At 32.2% G+C, this 13,625-nt stretch overlaps 1 long non-coding RNA gene across 1 annotated transcript; it reads left to right on the top strand.

Annotated features, from left to right (window-relative positions):
- The first annotated feature begins 5,965 nt into the window (after positions 1 to 5,965).
- On the top strand, positions 5,966 to 7,282 carry LOC114401396. Its single transcript, XR_003664263.1, has 2 exons — positions 5,966 to 6,068; positions 6,546 to 7,282. It is a non-coding gene; the product is annotated as an uncharacterized LOC114401396 (long non-coding RNA).
- The last annotated feature ends 6,343 nt before the right edge of the window (positions 7,283 to 13,625 follow it).

Genomic DNA, 13,625 nt, shown 5'->3' with positions numbered 1-13,625 from the left:
GAGGCTTTTGTTATCTTATTATATATTCATTTTCCCCCTCCTATTGATTTGTGCTTTGTGATCATGATGAATAATCAAACCAAATTGATTTCTCTTGAATTGAATTTTATTTTCATGTAGCAAATCAGAATTCAGAAACATGTGCAGCTGATTTTCATTCAACTAGTACATAGTACATTACCCCATGCACCCACTTGTTCCGTGTCTACGTGTAACATTGACTTGAGGTGAATGTTCATAAATAAAAAAGCAAGGTTTTGGATCTTTTCTCAGAACTGTAGGACAAAAGGCAATAATAGAACGCTCAATTACAAAGTCTTCCAAGTGGCCGTTTGGAAAACTCAGGCCTAAAGGAGTGTGACTCTTGGCCCACACACACACACACACACTTGTGAAACTTCCACTCAATGAAAACTTTGTTTTCTTCCAAACTCTGTTTCTTGCTTTCTTTAAATAACCTACGCCTTTTTGCTGTGTTATTGAAGAAATTTGGCACGTTGTACCTATTGCCATTCGGCACCCATTGAATTAGTCCAATGGGACAAGCTATGGTTATGGATGAGATCTTGATGTTGGGTCCGTATTAGGTAAAGTCCACTTTCTTTAAGGGCTCTATCTTGTGTATTCTTTCGTGGTGGCCAACTATGGTTGGAATTGTGTATGAATTTCAATGACTCTAAATCCCTCAAGGCAAGGGAATTATTAGAATAAAGTTCATAATTTCGACGGCTGCACATAAGCCAGTGTTAAGTTAATGCGTGCAACCGTTTTTCCTTATTACCAATTTAATTTCAATTTTGTCTGTTAATGTGATGTTTGTCATCTTGACCATATGCATAGGGGAATTTAGAACCCTCAGCTTCATTTATTAAACAAGGATAAATTGAATTAGGAAAGTGATGTATCAACACCATTATACTAATTGACACTCAGAGAAAAAAGATATATTACAGAGAAAAGAAATAGGTATGATATTGATATAAGAAGAGATAACCCATTAGGATCGATCTATTGGTGGAGACTTTAGTATTATGTATGAGACTTTAGGTTTGATCCTCGCCACTGTCATTGTAAAGAAAAAAAATAAAAGAACATATAAGAAAAATTATAACTGTTAATAGAATATTTGTAATGTGGAGGTGTCTAATGTCTATATACAATTACTCATTGAATTAAATAGTGCCTGGAATTCTGCCTCTAAAACTTCTCAATACAGTTAGAATTCCAAATAGTGTTCTTCCATAAAATATGACAATTTTTTAACACTGTCTTACATGAAAACTTCTCCTTAACCCAACCGTAATGGGAACAAGATATATAGAGGTTCATAAAACGATGAACTAATGAAAAAAAAATGTTGGGGGTGCTTCTTCATTTATTTTCATCCTTTTGCCAAACATATCTGTTGTCAGGTAACTATGTCCTGATTTAATTAGATGTAGCATAGTAGTATAGCAAATCTTTAGTTTGAAGATATGTTTGCAAAGTTTACGCTGACTTTAAGTGCATTTGCAGCATGTACATTGCAAAAGATGTATCACTAGTCAATGCTTGAGAATATAATAAAGGTTGCACGTTTTCTACACAGGATACTCTCGAGACCTATTTGTACGGTCATTTTGGTGCATACCAACATGCCATATAGCTTGAATTCCCGAAATAGGTTCCCTTCACAGCCATTTTTGGGCGAATTTCAGGCCTAGATCATCTCCTAATGAAATTCAAAGTTACTAAGAAGAATGGGAGTGTGGCAAAAATCAAACTGTTCACTTTGTTGAAAATGCTCTAGTACCATGTTACAAGTCGATTAGAAAGAAGCTTTAATTTTTCGTTTTAACTTACAATAGTTTGTGACATTTTGAGGGGTAGGTTATTAGTAGGTAGCTGTAATTTATTTCAGAAGACTTTCTGTCACTAATCTAACTCTTGAGGAAGCATTCGAAGAATTCCAGCCAAGAGTTGCCTTGGACCACAATTGAGTTCGAATCACTCGCTATCTTTTATGAAGTTGGGTAAATGATGGTGTATTTTAGGTAAAAACACAGTTGAAAAGTAATTTCTAGATTAGTCTCATACCTTCTACTATGGAAATATTTTGTTTTTAGAAGAAAAAAAAATGATAATATATATTTGGTAATCAATTCATGTGGATGCTAAATAAGTTTGCAGACACACCTTCTCAGACAATCTTTTCAAGGAATCAAATGAGTGAATGTGATCCTAGGAAGAAAAAAAGACTATTTTATTTTTAAACTTTTTTGAATAGTAAATTATTTTAAAGTTTAGTTTTGTTATTATATCAGTAAAGATTAGAAAACATTTTAATATGATTTTTAAAATAATTATATTATATGATTGAATAATAAAATAAAAAATTACTTTCAATACATTTTAATTAATTTTTTTAACTATGTTTAATTTATGTATATTGTATTGATTCACAAAATTCAGAATACAAGAAAACATGATTATTTTCATCATAATTTCCCTTATTGATATTATTTATATATATAACTGTAAAGCATGGGATACATCAATCAACAACGTCCAACACGGTTTATTTGATAATTAAATTCTTTAAGCATGTCTTCAAAAGTTTGATTTCTGATTATCTATATGGAAAAAAAATTGTTGAAAACAGTAAAAATCACTTTAATAACTTAGTCAATATATTGCCAATGAACAAGTAAGGGGTATTGGCATTTGGCATACACGTGGTTTAGTCAATATATTGCCAATGAATTCCGTGGATATATATTAGACAGAGAACATGCAAAATACCTAATGAGAGTTTGATGCTAATTGATATATTATAGCAAGAGACGTGACCTCAATTTTTTTTCACTCCATCTTGACTTGCTTGGGGAATCGATGGAAATTGAATACTTTTTTGTTTGAAAAAAAAACATTTTAGTTAGATATGAAATGTATTCAATTAAAGAGATTGAACATGTATCAAGGTAATTGTATATATTCAATGAAAATGATAATATTTTAATATTATCGCTACTCTAAGTTGAGAGATACACGAAACTATAACTTTCAATCATACTCCAAGTTGAAATTAACGTTGAATTGAGTTAGAAAAATATATATATTCCTTTCGGTTATATACTGAGTCAAATTATAAAACTAATTAATTGAAACGAGTCCAGATGAATGAAATTTTTAGTTCAAGAAAAGGAAGCCCGACATTCCCATCAATAAAACAAGTATTGAATCAAGATTATCCCGCAAGTAGTATACGTAGCTTACAACTCTATTAGAAGCATACATGTATTCTAATTCTACTAAAGCCATTATTTTGGGAAGACTTTTCATAAGTGTAATCTAACTTGAGAGATTAGGATTCCTTGCCTAACTTTCTGTGTATAATAATAAAAAGTAATAAAGTAAATTTTCTGTTGGCATGCAAGAACCAATGAACATATTTTCTGTTCTGTAGAATGGTGTACAATTTTCAGTTTTCACGGAATACAAATCTCAAGAACGTCAGTATTGGTAAAACACATGCACTGAGATGATATAAAAAAAAGGAGTTATAATAATTAGTATATAAATTTTTAATTTTATAATTTAAATGATGTGCTACTTTTTCTTTTCATAATTAAGAATCGGTCACAGCTATAATCACTTGCTTCTAATGAATAAAGTTAGACACACTTTATCGACTTGGTGTGGTGAAGTACTTGGACTCTACTGAAAAAACCTTCTTTTTTTTTTTCTCTAAACTATTTAAAAATAATTTTTTAACGGTTTATCTTAATAATTTTATACTTCAATTTTTACCATTTTCATTGGGATAAATTTTTTATTTGATGTATCCTTTGCATTAGTTAAACCTCTAATCAAATAATCATAGAAGAGTTTCAGTCAATCTTTTTTTTTCTTGGTAAAAAAATTTAATTAAAAATATCAATTGAAAAATTAGAATATTGCCTTCATTATAGCTCCTGATCCATTTTCCTCTAGAATATGATAATTCTAAATATCTCATCCCCCAACAACTAATATCACAAAGCATATTGCTAGTCTTATAGTTTTTCTGCAAGATTTTTCTGTTATTTTGATCGGCACTTTGTAAGTAAGAAAATTATATAAAGCTTTGCTCTATTTCATCCACCTGAATTTCATTTGTTACTTTCCTATTAGTTAATGAATTCAAAACCTACATCATGCACCTTGTGGTACATTATTCTATTGTGCGATCCTCAATTTTCACCTCATGCCAACCTCGTTTTTTAACTTGCATCCTTAATTTTTTTTATGCAAAAGTTGAAGTAGTGTAACATATAAAAAAAATACTTATTTAATCTATTTACTATGTTTACATGGACGTGAACTCACATCTCCAGGCGTGGGGTATGTTTCATGTGTGTTTTTTTCGTAATCAATAAGAGTTGACATAAATCTTAACAGCTTCACCGCATTTGTTTGCTGCGACAAGTTCATTGAAATTTTGCGACCTCAATTATTGAACTTCAGTAGCAAAGCCCATCTCATAGAATAAGATATCATTAAGTTGAAACAAAAACAAGGCCGGAAATAGATTCAAAAATAAGAATTCAACATTTTCAATTCCAAAGTGTTTGTGTAATAATAATTTGGTGGATTTTAATATATGATGTTTGAATTATATTAGTTATGATCTGCATGTTTTCACAAGTCAGAAATAAACTGCCTCTAAAATTTGTGGCTGTGTATTTATTCCAAACTTCCGAGTCCTGAATCAATTTTGATCTATTTTCCTCTGGAAATTATCTATAGGAGCACCTTTTTTTCTCCTTTTGCAACTTGGAATCTCTGGCTCTACAGAACAGAGAATTTTTTAAAGTACCTGTAGATTTTGTTAATCAAAGCAAGTGCTTTTGCTAAATATGTTGCATTCTTGGATGTTTATGACACCTAATTGAAAACTGTTAAAATTACCTAGATGACCCTACTAAAGGTTTTTCAAGCTTAACCAAGATGGGTCATGGGAGTTAACTACTATTAGAAATGAATTTGGCCCAACTCCGTCTAAAAAATCAACTTAAAGGACTAAATGTTTATAAGTGATCTAATATTGTGGGGTAATTTTTATGGACAGCAATGCTGTTTTTGTTGGTAGTTTTGCGGTACGTATTGGCATCCAAACAGCTCTCTGTGCTGAGGTTATGGCAGCTATTTTTGCCATTGAAATGGCTTCTAGCAAAAACTTGTATCCTTTATGGCTGGAAAGTGACTCTAGTCTTCTTGATGTCCAAGATTTTTCTTTCCAACCCTTCTAGGGTGTTTTGGCCTCTCTACAATGAAAAATTATTATATGATTCAAGACCACCACATCATTTATGATCTCAATCAACAATCATATGATACGTAGATAAAATTAATATTTTAAAATAATTAAAATTTCTTAAATTAGTGAGTATATCTTTAATTATCCACCTGCCATAAACAAGTGAAAAAATAGTATAAATATGATCCATAACTTTAGATTTAGAATTTTACACATTTTTCGTAAGGCAAATCAATGTGCAGACAAACTTGTCTCTTTTGGTGCATAGAATTTAGGATTTACCTGATGCGATTTTCCACCTTCCTTTATATCACAAGAGTTCTTTAGGTATAGAATGGGGCTCCCCCTCATTTAGGTTTCTTTAGTTGTTTGCCTTGGGTTTGGTGTTGCTCCACAAGTGTTTTGTATCTCTTTTTATAGGAATATATTATCTGTTGTGTTGCTTTCCAACAACGTTAATGGGATAGTTGAGATCTTCTCTACTGTTCATTTGGAGTAATACCAAGTTTTTTTTTGAAAAAAAAGATCTAATATTAAGATTGGATAAACTCCAATAATATAATCACCGTTAAAAGTTAGCTTAAAATAGAATGATTGTCCAAGTCTTAGAAGAAATATTCTAAGTATTTTCCTTTCCAACATGGCGCATATGAACAATTACTAAATAAAATTTTGGAACGGTTGGTGGTGGTGGAGGCAGTATAAAGGTTACACTATTCCATGGCCGTGGAGGCAGTATTGGTCGTGGTGGTGGCCCAACATATCTGGCTATTCAGTCCCAACCCCCTGGGTCTGTGATAGTAGGTTATGCATAATTGCATACTATCTTTGAAAACCTGAATTTCAGTTCCATTTTCCTTTAAAAATTATGAGTAATTTTTTTTCTCTGTATCATTAAGTGTTGTTTGAAACTAGTAGTACGAAGCATAAGTTGTAAATTTTTTGCTACACACTTGAATTGTTGGGGTGCTAATTGATTCAGGGACTTAATTCGTAGTGATCATAAGGAAGTGATGTAATATCTGGACTATAGGAATGATGGCAGAGTTATGGTTAATGAAGGAACTCATCATGCAAGCTTGGTTTCTATAGTTGATGTTGTTTATCCATTAAATTGTCTGTGTTGAATTTTGGAGAACTTTTAGGCTGTCAAAAACATTCAGTAAATATATGAATTGGATTTTATATATGATACTACTAGTATTAACTATTAAGGATTAAGTGCATATTTGAAAGCACAAATTTATTTTCCCATGGTACATTGCAGGGAACGCTTGGGTCTACTGAGCAGGGAGAGATGGTAGAGGCCAAGATTGGGTTGGCACAGATAGCTGTTAGACAACTAGAGATATACACAACAGCAGTGCTGCTTGCGACCCTTGGTCCAGCTATCCCACCCAGAGAAGAAAAATGGCGTAATGTCATGGAAGAGATCTCAAACATCAGTTGGCAGTGTAGTGTATGAAAATACAGAATTCCTGGCCTACTTCCATGAAGCCACACCAGAGGCAGAATTCCTATAGCCAAGCACTATGATGAAGTCCTTGTGTCGAAGGAGAGGCAAGAGCTTGGCCATGAACTAAGAAGTGAGCTCATGACAGCTGAAAAGTTTGTCATGGTTATTAGTGGGCACGAGAAACTTCAGCAGAATAATAGGAGCTTGAGGAGGCTGATTGAGAATAGACTTCCCTTCCTCAATCCCTTGAACATGTTGCAGGTGGAGATACTCAAGAGGTTAAGACGTGACGATGACAACTGTAAGATCAGAGATGCTTTGCTTATCACCATAAATGGGATTCCTGCAGGGATGAAGAATACAGGTTGACCTTGCTTCTCAAGGACTATATCGTACAAGCCTTCTACAATTAACATATGTTCACCCTTGTTCTATAATAGGTTTGCTGAGGAAAGATTATCATAGCCATAATGGTGAATTGTTTGTTCTGTACTCAAAGATATATTGTTGTATAAGAATGTGATGTAAAATAGTTAAGTTTTCCAGCATTTTGGTTTCTACTTCTTTTTCATGAATTTCTTGTACTTCTTGCTTAATTTGGGAGGACAGAGGAGTATTGATAGATACCCATTACTTTGTTAGATTAGTTAGTCAAAGAAATACAGGGAGAAGGGTAATGGGCCTGCAATTGATTAGGCCTATTAAGAGTGGGTTTATCTCAGTAAACCAATAGCTGCCTATAAATAGGAATAACTCTAACAATATAGGGGTTGGTTTCCGATTTGTTGGCTTGGAGTTTAAACCTCCAACATCAAACATGTGAACTCCAACAGTTTAGGGGATTTTTGGTGATTGAGAGAGCAGTGTAAGGATTGGATCCATGCCTTACGAATACATGTAACTATGTATTGGTTCTTAAACGAAATCTCCCTAGATTTATTAAATAAAAACCAGTTCTTGTTCTCTATTATGATACCGGTACAATCACTAAGGAACTGGATTTTCAACTCTCAAGTGATTATTTCTAATTTACTTTCTGAAATGATTAGATTTCAAATTATTCAATAAAAACCTGTTCTTGCTCACTGTTATGATACTGATACTATCACTAAGGAACTAGATTTCAACTCTCGAGTGATTATTTCTAATTTATTTTCTGAAATGATTGGATTCCAAATTTTGATATTGTCATATCAACTACTTGAGAGTTGAGATAATAGTTTCTCATCCAATAAATTTTTCTCTAGTATGATTGGACTGTTCTCTACAGAGTTAATCCCTCTTGCCATACTTTCCGGTCCTTCAAACTTATTAGGGAAAATTGTGACATTTAATGTGTTTTCTGGTGGTCAAATCTTCTGAAACAAATTGGTTTTCCTCTCCCTCTCTCTAACTGGGGTATCCATGCATTTTTTATCGAATACGTATGATATTAGTGCGAAGTATCTATCAGCTTTATTAATGATTAGTCTTAGCTGGAAAATCTGGGTGACAACCTTTAGTGGGATTTTTCCTTCCGATCACATTTTTACACCCAAAAGACTTGAACCCGAAATTTTACTTAAAAGAATCGAATCTAGTATGTATTTTATTGATTACCATTGATATGTTAATGCACTAGTGGCAGTAGGAAGGATTATTACTTTCTTTTCTGTTTCCTTCTCTTTACTCTGGTTTAACACTTTAACTGTACGCATTTAATACAATTATGCAGGTGGCTCAATTTAGTATTTAGCATTGAAAGTTAGGTGGGGCGCTTGTATTTAGATAGAGCGACTCTAAGAAACATATGGGTATGGATTTGGATCCTCTCTAGAGATCAAATTTGGAAGAAAACAGAATATATGCGTCAGCTAGTGGGTCTTATTCTGTTTCTCCTCCATTTTTGTGCCTAGTGACATCAGTCTCGTGACAATTTCTTTGTACACACTCTAGGGCAAAAAAAAAAAAAAATTCCTGGGATTTTTTTATTTTCTTAATAACTTTTTTGGATCATCAATATAATTTTATCATTTTGGATCTCAACCATTCTGAATCGAATAAGATAAAAGTCACTTAGGGGAGGCAAAACTTTCTATTTCTAAGTGTTCAACTGGATTGATTTCAAAAGGTTGAATTTAGTTAAGTTTGTAGTCTTTTTCTTTTTTTTATCACGTTTTCAAAGAGTTATTGAAAAAGACCTAGAAAGTTTGGGATCCAACTGCACCAAGTTGATGGTTGATATTACATCTCTTATATCATGCATGAGGGCTAACTGGGCCACTGAAAGGAAGTCATTTGGATTTTGGAAGATGAAAAATGATTCTTTTGTTTTGGTTCAAATGAAAATTGATTTTGAGTCCTCAAGTCCTACATATCCTACAGGTATGTGGCCTCCATTGGATTAAGTAAAAGTTGGAAACTCAACTAGGCCCAATGGATACTCATCCAGCTCCAATAGCTGTACATCATAAGCTAGTGCAATACCACCATCATAAACTAGATGGTGATGGGTCCTGTCATCTCAAAATGATGACAATCTATGATCTTAGGTTATCACTTCTTAGCTCATCCACAATAAGAACAGATTGTGGCCCATTGTCTCCACTATATGGTTCAAGATGTGAGATAAAACAAAAAGCTGCTCTTGCATTTTGAAGGCTCAATACAACTTCCTTCACAACCAGCTTTGTAACTTTTATGGTTCAAATTTCTGCTTTAAACATGGTAATTGGGGTAGCCTTGTTGGCTACAACTTACAGCTTTCACTTTTTTTTTTCTTTTCACTTCATTAATTCTTATTGAATAAGAAATTAATGTCCCCCACAGAAATGGAATCTGATCACCAATTTTACATGCCTATCTAGCTAGACTACAACTTTTTCATTTCAGTATCTTCCTTTCACAAAAACCTGAAGATGCCATATGTTGTTTAAAGGAGATACCGTGCCAGCATTCAAGGCAGTGAGGTTCAATCAAGGTGACTGCAAGAAAATGATATAATTGAAAGTTGCCCTAGCAAACACAAGATTTTTCATAGTGGTGTCCAATCTATTTTGAATTTTCAGAACTACTTGCTCTAGTGCAATTTTAACAGTGACTAATACCCAGCATTGTACTGAGACCTTTCTTTTTCCTGATTATGTCACCTCATTTTTTTATTTAGTTTTTTTGTTGCTGTTGGGATTCTCACTTCCATTATCATTTTAAGAATTTGGATGAAATACAATGTTTGGAACTATAGTTTATTTTCAGGTTCCAACCGGCCTAACTCAAATATATAAAAGCTACATGCCACATTGCTCAGATGGAACATAATTTATCTGATTTTTTCAAAAATGGAATAGAATTTATAGAATCTGTTCATTAACAGTTTGGGATAATTTCTTATACAGGAAATGACATAATTTAAGGCAATGTTGTCTTCTCAATAACATAATCCAGAAAACCCTGCATTGTGAACCTCTGCTGTCAAAGCCTTCAACAATGAATTAGTTGATTCCTCAGTTTCTTTAAAACAAACAGCAATGAACTAATGATATTATACCGATTTTATCATCTCAAAATTCTTACATGCTCCAAGTTAGATTCATTTACACCATTAAAAAAATGTTACACAAATGGAACTATGCTATTATTGTCCAATATGATTCAAATGGAAGATTTTAAAGAGTTTGTGGACATAAGATATGTACAAGTACAAATATTGTTAAACAAATTAAAGAAACTATACAAGTCTAAGACACATGACAGGACTGCTATGGGTTCACTATGGCATATCCACACTTTGGTGCAACACTACAGTGCCCCAGTTTTGAGTACCCCAGTTTCCATTCCTTCACACTCTTAATAATGCAATTCAAAATGGACAAACTTGGTTAGAGTGTTTGATAGCTCAACTTTGTTGAACGGCTTATTTGTCATGCCTTCCATCACCACATAAAAGTGCCAGTGTAAGAACGGAGGAGAGTGTTTAGAAGAGTCCAAAATGGGGTAACAAGTGGAATTTGAATGAATATTTGTCTCCTCGTTGCATAAAATTGGTGCAAATGACTAACACTATCTCATCATCATGACCAAACCCACTATAAATGTTCAATTTACATACCCCACTCAACACATCAGAGAGCTACTTTAGGTGCTTCTCAAATTACAATTATTTTAACCACTGAATCTTTGACCAATGAAGTCTTAATTTGGACCTGGATTTCTCCAAGTTTTGCAAATACAAGAGTATGGTTTACGTAGTTTCATAATATTGCTTTGTGGAGTAATCTACAGCCTAAGAAGAATCCTCTATTATTCAGGTTCACCACTCATGAGATTGATTTTGAAGTAGTACCGGAATGCAAATTGCTGAAAAGTAGATGACAACAATCATGTATCTAGATAAGAGTATTTTGTCTCTGTCCACTTGCAAGGTTTGAAAGATTTCCATTAACTTTAATGGGACAAACATTTCTCTTAGTGACATGGGTTCAGAGTTTGTCCAAAAACTCTTAAAAGAGTGATATCACTTCAGTGACATTATCATGATATTTTAAGTCCAGTCTTTGTCCTATGCTCTCCCTTTCTTTTTCTTTATATATAAAAACAAAAAAGCATTAACATTTCAATAAATAAAGTCACACAACTAGAAGATACCCAAATAAGAAACTATTTGCCTACTGTATTGATTTGATAAACAGTAAATCAAATAAAGGCCTGTATAGTGTGTACCCTCTCCCTTCACCCTTCTTTAAGTACTACATTTATATGTATGATGTATTCAGAACTATAAGGTTAGAAAAGGAAAACATCTAATATTCACTTAATTAAATAACTCATAACAACGTGTTTGCCTTATTATTATTATTACTATTGTCGTTGTTATTTTAACGTATAGGGGGAGCTTCTCAACTTTTAACTACTGGACCTTAAAGAAGATTCTTCTGTACATAGTACATACTCTCATCAGAAGTTATCGTGTGTATACAATTCACGCATTTTATACTTGAATTGACTTGAGTTCTAATGTTTTTTTATGAAGATTACGTTACTTATTACTTTTTGAGATGACGATGATGTATTTGGATTCCTATTGACTGTTCAATTGAATTTTTATCATTATTCTTGATAAGCATATGCATCAGCATCCTAATTAATCATATCGCACCAGTTAATGTGGGAGCCGGGAAAAAAATAGGAATCTTCCATAAGCAATTCAACTGTTGGTTCAGACACTTGGCTAAAGCACTTATTGCAAGACTAAATTATTTTTTATTTGGCAATGATCATGCTTCTTTTGGGCTTTATCTCATTCATTTTCGAAACAAAATCATGATTAGTTACCTAAGAATTCTTGATTATCTAAAAGAAGTATACAAAAAAAAGTTAATAATTAAGCTTTTTAATTACTTGGTCAACTAGGATGCTTTTTCCTTAATATTTTTTTATAGGATATATAATTGAATATATGAATTTGTGTGCACTATATTATATGAGTTTGATTGAGAATTTTAGATGAAAGCATTGTAGAAGGAATCACTACCAGGGTTCAATGTAGTTATCATTTTGACTTGGTATCTAGCTAGCATGGTGGTGGGTTATGATACCACTACTATAATAATGAAGCTCACAAAAATTGGTCAACCCACAACGTGAAGTGTAATAGATTAAATTAGTCTATGGTTGAAAAACAAGTGTTGTACTATTTGTGAATTAGCACTTCAGTGTGTGAGGGGGCGAAATTGGGTGGTCTATATAAAAATATCATCAAAGTTATTATTTGAATTAGACGTATTCGTACGCAACTCCTCCACGTGTAAAATTCTTCAAACATGAACGAAGCTGAGCATTGGAACTAACAAATTAAGAAATTTGATTTTGACTAGCATGCGCAATGTATGCAGCATTGTTAGTTCACAACCATCATTTTGTATGCTGCAAAAGTTTAATTCCTAATCGTTTCCATTTATTAAGTATAGCTACATATAAACTCAATTAGTATATCACAAATTAAATTTCAAAAAAGATATCAATTAGCGATCGAAATCTATTTTTGAGCCTTCTCTAAGAATTCACTACTAATATTTGTCAGTTTGTGAATCGTATGCATGTTTATTCATTACAGATATAATTATAGATTTTTTTTATTAATTACATTGGAATAAAACATACGTGTAGATTTATATTTGATCCAAACAATATTGCTAACTATTTATATGCAAATAAAATTTAACATAGACACTCCTCAAAAACAAAAAATTAACAAATAAAATATTCATGAAATGAAAATAGTAAAAGTTTAATTTTTATGCATTATTAGTATAAAAATTTCTACACTACCAATAAAATAATATCTTAAATATAAATCTTAAAGTGATTATCATAAATCGCAATAATTTATAATCACACGATATTAATGCAGAATTAATTGACCGTATATACTTTTATTAAATTCTAATACAAATACAAAGGAGAATTAATATGATTGTTAAATATAATAGAAGAACCAGACAACTGCGTCATTTGATTGGGATTTAGGATAAACTTTAGTAAATAAATAAAAGTAATAGACAACGACTTATTATAATTAAGTTAGGCAGCTATCGAGAGAAAATCCCTAATCTTCATGCTTTAATATATATAATATAATATAATATAATATAATGTTGTGCTATCATTAGCAACCGACTAAAATATAAAACTAGATTTTGTACCGTTAATGCATAAATTTGTAAAATATATAATATTTTATTTTTATAGTATTAATCACTCACAATTAATTAATAGCAATACTAAATAGATTTTCTATTTATATTAACTTCAAGTAATTGGTCGAGTAGAATAAGGTAAGTCTTACATCATCTAGCATGATAAATTTGAACCCCACCATCATTTTGAGATATAAAGCAAATGTCTATAAATGGA

The sequence above is a fragment of the Glycine soja genome, chromosome 20 (genome assembly GCF_004193775.1).
Source record: "Glycine soja cultivar W05 chromosome 20, ASM419377v2, whole genome shotgun sequence".
Lineage (NCBI taxonomy): Eukaryota > Viridiplantae > Streptophyta > Magnoliopsida > Fabales > Fabaceae > Glycine > Glycine soja.
Note: the sequence above shows the minus strand (reverse complement) of the source record. Positions and strands in the feature narration are given on the sequence as shown.